The 12,343-nt window shown below is 37.4% G+C and overlaps 1 long non-coding RNA gene across 1 annotated transcript in view; it reads left to right on the forward strand.

Moving 5' to 3' along the window:
- LOC113954597 overlaps positions 1-12,343 on the forward strand; it is a 17,737-nt gene continuing 5,394 nt past the window's right edge. The window contains exons 1-2 of the long non-coding RNA XR_003530279.1: positions 1-599; positions 3,413-3,484. This is a non-coding gene — a long non-coding RNA (uncharacterized LOC113954597). The remainder of the gene's footprint in view (positions 600-3,412; positions 3,485-12,343) is intronic.

The raw sequence follows: 12,343 nt of genomic DNA on the forward strand, positions 1-12,343 counted from the left end.
CCCTGAGGGAGGCGCTGCAGAGCCGAGCGGAGCCTTTTCCCGGGCAGCGGGGAGGGAGAGGGGAGGTGCGGCGGCCCAGCTCCCTCTGGGGGCGGGTCTGAGAGGGGCTGGACATGAGTGAAGGGGGTGTGCCCCCCTGGCCCGCAAAGTGAGTCGTGTTCTGTCAGAAGACAGGGGAAAATAAGCGACTCTTGAACACAACTGTGGACCTCCACAGCTAACCTCGTCCAGAAGGAAAAGGGAAATCCACAGGCCTTGGGAAGCTGTCACTGAGTCAGAAAACTGCCCTCGCCAACCTGCCCCATGGCACTGACCAGTGACATGGGCAGGAGGGACCAAAGAACGGCCTCTCAGCAACAGAGGGGATGGCATCCTGCGTGCTTTGGAAATTCAAGTGTATTTTATCTCACAATATGTAATCAACAATTAACAATGGAAACACCCAAAGGAGCAGACTACAATTTCCTGGCATTAGTTTGCTAGATTCAGTAGTCATCTTACCTAAGTACACAACATTAAAGTCCTAACTTTTTTGTTAATTTTTTTAATACGTATTCAATATCACCTGCTAGGGAGTCCAGAGGTACTGTACAGAAGAGGTAGGTAACATCAAGTACATAACTGTATAAATAGCAAGTACTTAATTATTAATATTCAACATTAAGATGTACAGTCCTGGCTAGTTTATAAAGACTGCTTTATTTCATCAAGCATATTGGTTCTTTCCTGCAGTCTCTGAATTTTATTAACTTAGGTACGCAGAGTTGAAACTGTCCTTGAAATAGCGGCTATTATATACAGATGTCATGCTCCTACAGTCGTCTCTCCTAACATCATCTTCCAGTTGGTTTCCTCAACTGTTCACGCATGGTGTGCTATCACATTCTTTTTGCAGACACTGATGCAGCACATCTGCATGCTCACTGACCCACTTGCTGCCATTTAAGGTCCTGTTTAAAGTAATTTCTCCCAAGTGAGTTAGTTTATACTCAGACATATCCTGTTTCTTCTAAGCCAGCATCTATTCTCAAAAGATTGTCATGTAAAGCAGTTGCTCCCCTATTCACGTCTTAGCTAAATCAGAACTGATTATCAATTATTAATATGTAAGTGCACATAAATATTAATGTTGGCTGCTACTCCAGAACTGTTACTGATGAGAAATTCAGTGGGGCAACTAAGATAAAGGTATGTTTTTTCATGGGACTGTTGTGCTTTTTCAAAGAAGCATGTCAGGTACTGCAAACCAGATTTACACAAGATCTACACAACCCTTCTTGACTTATTGAAATGGTATCACAGAGATGTAGAATTACATATTCTTCCAGTATTTTTGCAGATTTAAATATGCTAAGGATAAACTAAACAGTAAAAATCCTCACTTGTGTTTTTCATAGGGGCTGTAAACTGGGCTGCTGCTTTTAATCTGTAAGGAAAAGAGAAGGGGCAGGAGGAAATAGGGCAAGAGGAAAAAAATGGTGTGTGCCAGTTACTTTGAAAGCTTGTTGCTCCTGGGCCTGCTGGGAAGATGGGAATATTAGGGCAAGTAATGGCTGGTTTTTGAGGCACTGACTGTCCCAGCAGGAATAGTTATCACCTCACACGCTGCCACCCATGAGTTGGCAATACCAGCAGCAGCAGTGAGGCTTTCCAGCCTCTGGCAGAGGAAGATGGAGTGCTGGACTGCAGCCACTTCACAGATCCCAGCAACCTGCTGTCTTAAGCAACTTTGCCTGTGCCTAGAGAGAATTGTGCTTCTGATTGTGGGAAATGAAAACATAAAGTGGAAAAAACTTTAGCTTTTATCAACTGTCTCCCAATTTGCTTGGTGCTGGTAATTACACTACTAAAAATTTCTACTTCATTTGGTATTGTCTATGTTCTTACATGATGATAATCTAGTGTTCTCTCAAATACTTGATATACACAGTAATTATTTTGGAGGGCCAATGACAGGTCTAGCCAAGAGAGATTTACTGTATATAGCGAAATATAAATATTTAAGGTTTAATAGATGTGTGAACAAAATCCATATATACATAGAAAAAACTCGCTCCCAAACCAAATGTCTTTTTCTATCTGATGAAATAATCAGAGATCATTTCTTTTTAATATTCTGATTGTGCTCCTAAAGGCCGAAGAGTGCAGAAAGCCACACAGTTACACTCCCTGTGGTAGGTTTGGTTCAGGAAAGCAGAAGACATTTATGAAAGACAGTATCAATATTGCATGTGTAAAAAATGACCAATTGCACATCTAAATGAGCGTGTAATTGTAATTGCACGTGATTTTAGTTTTGTAGTGGATGGCACTTAACAGCAAAGTAATGGGTTTGAGCTGAAATGAAAGGACTCTTGGGTCAGCCTGAGGGCAGACTTGTAGTTGCAAGATTAAAAAGCCACTTTCTCTATAATTTGTTATTCAGTTGTGCAGCCAAATGTAATCAGCCTATTTGCATATGTAATTGTGATTTATTTACAAGCACTTTTTTTGAAAACTTTTTTTTTCTAAAGCCACTTTTAAAGTAATTTCATCACAAAGCAAAACCAAACATTATTTCCAATGTTATATGCTTTATTAAGTCAATCAACAGGACACCGAGAGACAAGAATGTACTTGTAAATGTACATATGTGCACACAGAATATTATAGTTGTACTTTTGTGAAGTGGCTGCTTTCAGCTAAACTAGTGACTTGTCCTGTGGAGGCAGCCCAGGGAAAGAATGCAAAAAGTTTTTTATCCCCTGACTGTTCCTAAAGTTGAGCTGTTTAATATATTAATATTCTTCTTTCAATAGATTTGAGAATTCAGAACATTAATCATGGGTATTAATCTTGTTCTTTTTGACTACAGAAACTGTTGAATTAAAAATGGGAAGTTAGTACTGTATTTGGTGCTTACCACATGTAACTAAATAGAGGCTCAAATGTTTATGATCAGCATATAATACTACATACATTCATATATCAAATATATTTTCTTCACATACAAAAATGCTTTCAAGTCTATCAACTGTCATGCTTCTCCTGAATTAGGATTTTGTATTTTCCTTTAAAATTAATTTTCTAGGATCATTAATTGTAACAGATTCTCAACATTTTCCTTTAATTTCTGGGTTTTTTGAATGTGGAGAAAATCTTAACAACATGGATCTAAGGCACCATACAAGTATCAAAAAAATCCCTAAATGACAGATAAAATTAATTTTATAAATAAATATATAAAAGACCTACGAAAACTAAACATTCATTATTTTGGATGAGGTTCATCTCTCATCATGGAGGGGTGGCAATACTGAATTGCAGAGGTTAATTATTGCACCTGAACTGAACAGTGCATTCAGGATGCACTGAATATTCTTAGTAACTGCAGACACTGAACATCAGCATTTCAACTGACCCTATTTTATAGGCTTTGAAACACCAGCTGCACATCCTGCTTCTTGAAAGAGATCCCAAAAGCCACTGGCAGGAAGATTAAAAGGTAGGAAGGTCTATGAAACCTGTAGGCTCTGCCATGTCACAGGGTAGCAGGGTCTGCTCTTAGTGCCTGGACCAGCTCAGGCACTGCTCCCTTCTCAGTGTTGCCCTTTTTTGATGCACAAAACTGTACCTCTGTTGAAGGAACTACCATGTGGAGGGCATGGCTCAGATGAAGAGCTTTAATTTGTTATGATTGCATTGGATAGTGGAAGAAGATGCCATGGGACGGTGGATCCCTAGAGAAGGAAAACTCTAAGACTGCAGCTAACAGCTTGATGAACTTCGCTTTGTATATGAAGCAGGGTATCAGAAAGTATCAAAGCACCTGCTGTTTGCTTATTTTTGTGTATTAACAAAGGCATAAGAGAAAGAAGTTAAGATTTGTGGTCCTGCATAGAATCAATCAATAGAAATTCATCCACATCTATCATTATCCAGAACAAAGTTTCGTAATCTATATGCACATGCACATAGTAAGAGACAGATTAAACAAACAAAACAAAACACAAAAACCCCCCAACACACATATAGTTCTCTTGTGTGTTTTTAGATATGTACAGGGAAAGAGACTCATGCATTTAATAATTAATAATAATCCTAGAAGAGTTCAATTTGCTTTGGGAGACTGAAATTCGTGGCTTAATACATTTAGTGAAAGTTTTGCACTTCTTTTCTGGGTTTGGGCCAGAATTTCACCTGTTATTTGTATAGATTCCTTTATTCTGAATCCTTACATCTGATATAGCTGAATTACAAGACCTAAAAGTCTTTATATATGCTGGAGTTAGTCTCTGAATCTGAAAAGAAACTTCAAGAGAAATCAGCTCCTGCTCCAATGGAATGAGGAATTCTGCTTTCCAGTATTTCAGTCATGGGAATTGGTTTTAGTTCTTAGGCTGATTGAGATTGTTGTCATAGCTTTAATACCACGAGTATATATAGGGTCTTATGACTAAGACATTGCTACCTTTAGATTCAGACTAAATCAGCATGATTCAGCAAATGGCACCAAAACTGTACTGGTAAATAAAGATAGAGTAAAATGTGAATAAATAAGTCAGGACCAAGAGCATAAAAGTTAAAAATAAAGGCCAAAGCTTGGAATGTGACATAAGGAAACACCTTGTGCAAAACAGTAGAGATTATAAAAATTACACACATTAAAACTATGCATTCATGCTTCTCTGGATTGAGATAATTGTTTATGTCACAGGTGTGGAGAAAAATTGTGATCAAAATTGTTGACAATTGTTGACAATTTTAGTTTATATGCCTAATAGGAAATATGATTTCAAATTAATAAAGCTGTTATGTTTCCAAATGTGTGTATGTACATATTAGGGTTAGAATGACCTAATTGAAAAGTAATCCTTCGTAAATTAATCCATTTTTATGCACCCAGATTTGCTTTGTCACCTTAAAATATATTGTGAAATTACTAAAGACAAATTACCAAATATTGGAATGGAATAATTATGGCTAGCTTTTGCTAGACGTGAGGTATGGCTGATTTATAAGGAATCAGAATAAAGCTTCTTATATTGATATTTAAATTTTAATTTATTTACAAGAGAAATATTAATATTTTTATAGCTTTTAAGTTGGTATTTGTCTATTCTTCTAGGTAATGTATATCTAGTAACTTGCAAAGATGAACTAATAAAGCAGCAGCCGGTGTAACTTTAGTGTGTATTTGATCTTTCTGCATTATGAAATACATCATCTCTATTTTGGAAGAGGCAGGGGACGAGCCTTAAACTCCTAAAACAGAGTTTGGAGCATACACCTACTCACTGCATAGAGATAATGTGGCTGCTGTGTGTGCTGTCAAACACTGAGAATGTAAGAAAAAACATCATTCTGTATTTCACGGTGAGGAACTGCCATCTCCTGCCACGTGAACCAGCACGAGAGAACCAAGGTAGTGTGAAGTGATCTGAGAAAAAGCAGTTCAGAGGAGTGCAGAAGAAAGTCTAGCATTGTAAGCTTTGTCAGTCCACTTTGCAGTTGCCTTTTCTCTGCCAGAAATAGCAGTTTCATAGAGTCAGTGAACTAACTCCTGCCTGGGCAGGGACTCCTTGCCATAGAAACTAATTGCCAAAAGCAGGAAAGCTCTGGCAAGAGAAGACCTGCAGTGGGGTGCACTAAGGGAAAATGAACACATTGTGTGCCTTGGCTTGGCATTGCCTACTGCAGATCATCCTACTAGAAGCCAGAAACTGTACAGTTTATGCTCTGATACACCCATCATTTACTTACTCTCAGTTATCTAGGCTTGCCACTTCATTGTAGCAATGGACCCATCAAATTTCTCCTGTTTTTGTAACTCAGGACAGCAGGTTGCTCTGGCCGAGAAGGCGTTTTTTCTCACCTGGATGCTCTTGGTCTTACCCCATTATTTACTGTGTGCCTCTGAAACACTGACAAAGGTAGGGAAAAAGCAAAGGTCACCAAACAGCAAATGAGAAGAAGGAACAACAGCAAAACAGAAACAAAAGAATTGCTGCTGTCATTAACCAAACATAGGAATAATTAAAAAAAAAAAAAACCAACAACCCAAACATGAAAAAAAAATAGTACCTACAGATCCTGTTCTGGAACTGAAGCCCTAAAGTCATCCCAGGAATAAAAATTTGATTTTTTGAATATGCAAAAGTTTCTACTTTTGTATATGAATTGGAAAAAGCAATTCACTGCCTGCAAAATGAACAGTTGAAGTCTTTGATGTTAGTGAGAGTAAGCCCCCTAACTGGCAAAAACTAAAAGATTTTCAATTCATCTTATTAAAAATAAAAAGGAAACCTCAAAACCATCAGATCAAGTTCTCATTTCTATGTAGAAAATAGTTTGTTGATCAGTCTCTGAGCATAAGTTTGCAGAGACACTTGGCCCCACAAGGCAGTTACAGATATTCCTTTGTTTTAATTAATAAATCGTACTTTCTAGGGCTTTAGAAGTATTACATCAATAATATGTCTTGGTCTGGAACAAATTTATACCATTACATCATATCCATCTATTTTATAATATTCTACCACAGCTTATATTAAAAGTTTTTAAAAATGCATTTTTATGGAGCTTTAATTTAGATTTAATGTTTATCATATGAATGTAGTGAAAGCAATTTGCCAAAAAAAAAAAAAGTCTTTATATAAGCTCTGTAAATAAAAGGACTCAAAGGCTGTAAATATTAAAAGTATTTTCAGGCAAGTATTTTACTTTCCATGCTTTTAATTGCCACTGCCAATCAAAACCAAGGTTTATGAGAAACCTGTACTTTTCTGGAATAATCTTTTAAATAACATATTAATTGCAGTTTAATCAACAAATGTAACACATTTTCAGATTTATTTAGTTTTTAATCCAAAGTTTTTAATTAAGCACAAAAGCATTTAGGAAGTTTAGATTTTAAAGGGAGTCTTCTGACAGCCATTCTTCACAGAAATCTATCATTAGGATATCAGTTTCAACGAGAATTCATCATGTGAGCTGCTGTGACCCTCTCTCCACTCGTCCCACCTCCCCCAACGAGGGGTAGATACATGTATTTTGAAAGTTAAACACGGCTGTCAGTATTCCATTCTGAACATTATGCATGCGCTGCTCTGGGTCAGGAATTTGTTGTCCAGTCTTACCTCATTCCTGGAAAGCAACTTCAGGGTCTCCAGTTGTATCAGTTTCTTATCAGCAATACCATTTTTTGCAGGAGAAGTAAATCCTAACTTGATGTTCTGAATCCAAGCAAAGTTAGCAATATGGGCATCACTAAGACTATATTATATAGTTGTACTAAACAGAAAATGTTCTATCACTCTAGTCAAAGAGTTAGAAATTGTTTTATTCATTAAAGCATATATTCCTTCAACAATTTTGAAAATATTATAGACTTTAAAAATGACAGATTCCATACATAATAATGGAATAGGAAACTTAGGGTTTAGTCAGCTCACGTAAATATCTCATTAAATCAGCTCCACACCAAGGCTTTCTTTCAAGCCAAGATTAGGATCTGTGGTTACTTGAAAATTCCATTCAAGTTTTCCAGCTCAGCTAGCCTGTGCACTTACAAGTGTGAAACTAAAAGCAGTTAATCCTAGTGGGGAGGTAAATTAAATTTCACAAGTATAAACACTGGAATTGTAAATGTCATCATTTTATTCTTCCTCTGCCTACTCTCAGAAATCAAATCAGTATTAGCAACAGTCCAGTACACTTAATGCTGTATTAAAATACATGAGCTGGGCATGTAAAAAAATACATGTTGTGGGCATAACAAGATTATGCCTTGTGCAATGGTAATACTGTCTTTTCTGTCAATGCTGGAAGTTCTTGCTGCTGGCACTGTACCAAGGGCTGGCTGCTGTGACAGCCAGGCTGCTTCTTTGGGGTAGAGAAGGGCACTATCCCAAACAGTGCCTCGCTGACTGTGCGTGACACAAACATCACTGTTCCCACGTCCAGAGACGCAGGACAGTGAGCTCTCTGCACTCTCAACCTGCTCTGTCTTCTTAACAATAAAGCATAGGAAAAAGTCAATAATTTGTTTGACAGAGCCTGTCTCCCAAAATGAGATATATCCCAAGGTTTATTCTCACCAATTTTTACTTTGTTAGACTGGAAAAAGCATTATTGTTAAGCTTCCTGCCACAGAGTTAATACCAGATCTATACAGTATGTTTTGACTACACCATTTCTGCCTTTGCAAACTGAATTGTAGTATGTTTATACATCTGAGGGTTTATTATTGATAATAGCTGCAATGTCATGTTTTCCAAAACAGGAAAGAAAAACACTTTTTTAAGGTTATGTCTTCTTTTCATGGTTAACAGTCACAAAAGGTGTAATTTGCTGCAAGCCTACAAGTCCATGAAGTCTATTGCCCATCTCTTCTGATCCTGGTGACAGAACATTTTAAACAAAACTGGAAGTATGTTGACTAGAAATGCAGATTCAAAAGCCTCTGTCCTGTTCAGCAATACGTAAATTAGACTACTTTAGTGTTTTTCTAATCAGAATAAAATTCATGGATCTGAGGGTAGCTGTCCTGTTGGAGCTGCATAGCACAGTAGGTACACAGTGATGCCTATGGTGACAAGTGTCCCATCAATCGTTTTGCAGCTGGTATGGAGCTGACTGCAAACCAGCTCAGAAAGAGATTAATGCATAACAACTATGAGAAACTTTTGTGTGTGTTTGTGTGTGTGTGTATGAGAGCGCCAGATCTCTGAGGAAAATCTAAGCTGTTCCGTAGCAAACTCCGATTTATTTTGTGGAGAGGTTTTTTTATATTATGCATGCATTTTTAACAATTTCTCTTAGCTTCATTACCTCCCTAGTGTCCAGTTTAGACAATGTAAATATAACATTAAATACAACAGCTTTGTGACATTTATGCATTTATAATTTAAAAAAAAAAAAAAACTCACAGAAATTAAGATTACCCTTGTAGTTCTTGTTTCTTGGTTGTTTTGGCCCTCAGGAGGTGATTCAGCTCTACAGTTTATATGGGCTCCCCCTCTGCCTGTGGGTGCTGTCAAGCTCAGGGCATTTCTGGCAGGAACTCCAGGGTCCCTTGGTTACATAGGATAGTGCTGATGGAGGGAACTTGTAGGGAACACAAGTGTGCTCTTAATTTCAGAGGAGTGTTTTGCTGCTACAGATCTTCCAGCTCCCATTACCTGATACAGGATAGGCTGATATAGACACATTGGTGTAAAAAAGTAAGTCCAGAAGACTAGCTCATAGCCCAGGTTCTCTCCATCCTCATCCTTTTGCTGCAAAGTCAGGTGGACAGTGATTGGGAGTACTAAAAGCATCTTTGCAGAGATGCTGCAATCCTTCATGGACTAGATAATTGTGCTAAAAGGCATACCATACCATGCCCAAAAAACCACAAAAGCAGCAGTCTGTAAAAAGGTTGGTTTAAGCAGAATTTAATGTAGCTAATAAATTATTAGGTGTTTCTTCCTAATTTTCCATGGTGTGATTTCCTCTGATTCTATTCCTTGGTCTGACTCTCATGGATTGTGGTTTTGGCCTCAGTTTTGTATCACTGTCCCCCTCTGTGCTACTTCTTCATCCTGACACTCCCCTTTATTTTCTTCCTTCATGCTGCCCGATTGCCAACAAAATAGCCTGCAGTACTGGTGAAGGCAGTCCTTTCTTCTTTGAGGAATGGAAGAAGGAGAGGTTACAGGAAAGCCATGTGCATTTCCTGCACCTCCAGAATGAAGGTACCGGTTTAACCGGTTCAGAGGAAAGATATCCAGCACAAAACAGATATTCTGAAATTTTTAGCTGCCTACTTCTAACAAATGTCTACTGAAAGCACACAGGTGAAATTTTTCTAAGTCTCTATAGGCTCTTTCAACCCTCTTCAGCACTGATAATTAGAGTGAGCTGAGTAATTTTTGATGGGGAAAAAAAATAAGCAGAGAGTGCCAGTTTGTCAGACTCAGATTTCTGAAGGGGAGACTCTTAGGATGACTGCATTTTCAATGAAATACAGCCAGGGAACTCTGGTGGACACCTGCATGCTCTCTGTGGGCTCATCTGGTGGCTGTTTGGGGTTCCTTGCCATATAGCCTGCTCAGGGCAAGAGGCTCCAAGTCTAGAGAGCTTCTTGGGAGGTATGTTATACCTTTCAAATTACTGTTTAACAGAAACCCTGTATTAAAGATTGTTTTTTTCAAGGTACTTTATGTTTTATCTCTCTGAAATAGTTACAAATTATGTTCAGTATGTAAAACTGTATTTAAGAGGCAAGAATTTGGTATACTTCAAAAGTTTATCTCGAGAAACTGGCAGATACAACATAGTTACAGATATGAAATTAAAAATATCCAAAGAAAAATATGATAATCACATCACAAAATTCAAGAGGGCTCAATATACTCCAGTAATATTACATAGGCAAATAATATAAAATTAAATTCTCTACCTATTTCCTATCTAGGCAACTCTGCTAATTTTTTAAACAAACTGAAAGCATGACAAGAAAGATGTATTAGACATGGGTAAGAAACTTCACTAACGAACAGTGAAAGTTTAAAGATGTTGCTTTGGAAATACTAGAAACTGATTCTGATCTTTCTGTGAAGGTAATGTGCTCTATGCCATTTGGCCTGGACCTGTGAGCCTGTTAGCAACTTCCTTCTCACACAGTTTAACTCAAAGCAGTCCTTAGGAAATATTGCAAGAAAAATAAGCAGCATGCCCTCAGAAGTGTTTTTCTAATCTGTTTCTCCATCCCTGCCCCAATTGTTTTGGGTTTGTTATTTTTTTAAGCATTAAGCAATGCACATAAATTTTAAGTAAGCTGGAACTATAATCATGTCATAACAAACTTATATAAAGCCATGTAAAAGAGAGAATATTAAATTTACTTAGAAATAAATTGTTGTTTCTCCATTACAAGACATGCTGTTACTGGAAAAAACCCTAATATGCAACTGTCCTTATGACCCCATGTGTCTCATCCAGTTTTATCTTTTAGCCATTTTTTATAAATGTTCTTAAACCCAATTGATAATCATTTTACTAAGTCATTGCAATGACATACAGCTTTGTCATCTGGATCAGCAATTTCCAATCCATAATCAGATTTGTTACTTATGTTCACTAGTTTTAGCTGAACACACTTCTTGTTAATAAACCATTAAAAAGGAACCATAAAACCCAGTTCCAAAATCTGTTTAGCCTCATGACCTTTTTTTTCCCCCCAAATCAGCCAACATGAATGCCTACAGAAGAGGAGAAAAAGCAGAGGAAGTGATGGAGGGATACCTCCCTAGTAGACTCTTCCAGATTCCAGTGAAGTGTAACATGAGTTACAAGTAGCTTTATTGTTCTAAAATAAAAGTCCTTTTGTGATTAAAGCTGTAGGAAATTGAGCCTAGATATTGTTTTCTTGTTGGCTCAAATATCCATAACAAAAATCTTGCAAATAACTTAAATCGGATTAAGTTCCTCTCTCGCCTCTCCTTCATGACCTCCAACCAGCCTTTTGCTCCTTCACCTTCATGCAGTCTGCTGCAGCAATGGTACCAACAAAATCATAGAAAGAAATCTGAATTAAGGAAGCACTTTCTAAATTATTTTCAAGCAGGCTTTTGCCCTACAGCAATGGGTGTACAGTGCAGTCGATCGCACTCCTCCAGTACAGCTCTGATGGTAAGCCATGGGATAGGGATGAAGGATAGGTTGAAGGTTGAGGAGTGGGGACAATTTAATCTGATCTGGCTGCTGAAATAAACATGGTTTGTAACTCCACTATAAAGAGAATAATCTTCAGCATGAAGGGGCATTTAATATAATGAGGGTCCAGCTTTCAAATATTATACATTATACTAAATATTATCATTAGAATGTTCTATTCCAAGTAATTTAGTGACACCCATTTCTCCAACACTGATCTATTTTTCCACAACAAAGGGAAAGTTCAGTCCCTGCCACTGTTAATCCAAATCACACATAAAGAAATTAAGTAGGAAAACAGGATGAGTTAACTTAATGCAGTCAGTCAGCTTGCTCTCAGATTTTAACAGCTAGAAGTGAAATAGATGAACAGCATACTACCTTTACAAAAATATTAAGTATTTCCAAATAGCTGGCATGTATTTGCTACATCTTCCCTATTTGAAAATCACTATTTTTGAATAATTTTACTGATGTGTTTCTCAAGCTTGCTTGGAAGACTATTTCACAGATATTTTTAGAGTGCATACTGCATTCAGTGTGGAATTTTTGTTGTTGGAAAAGGCCGTTAGATGGATCTAACATGACAAATTGTCTTGCTGCTACTCACCTACTTATTATTCAAGTCCCTAAAGTTAGTTACAAGGATTTTCTAATACTTTTT

The sequence above is a fragment of the Corapipo altera genome, unplaced genomic scaffold (genome assembly GCF_003945725.1).
Source record: "Corapipo altera isolate COAL_440 unplaced genomic scaffold, ASM394572v1 52, whole genome shotgun sequence".
Taxonomy (NCBI): Eukaryota; Metazoa; Chordata; class Aves; order Passeriformes; family Pipridae; genus Corapipo; species Corapipo altera.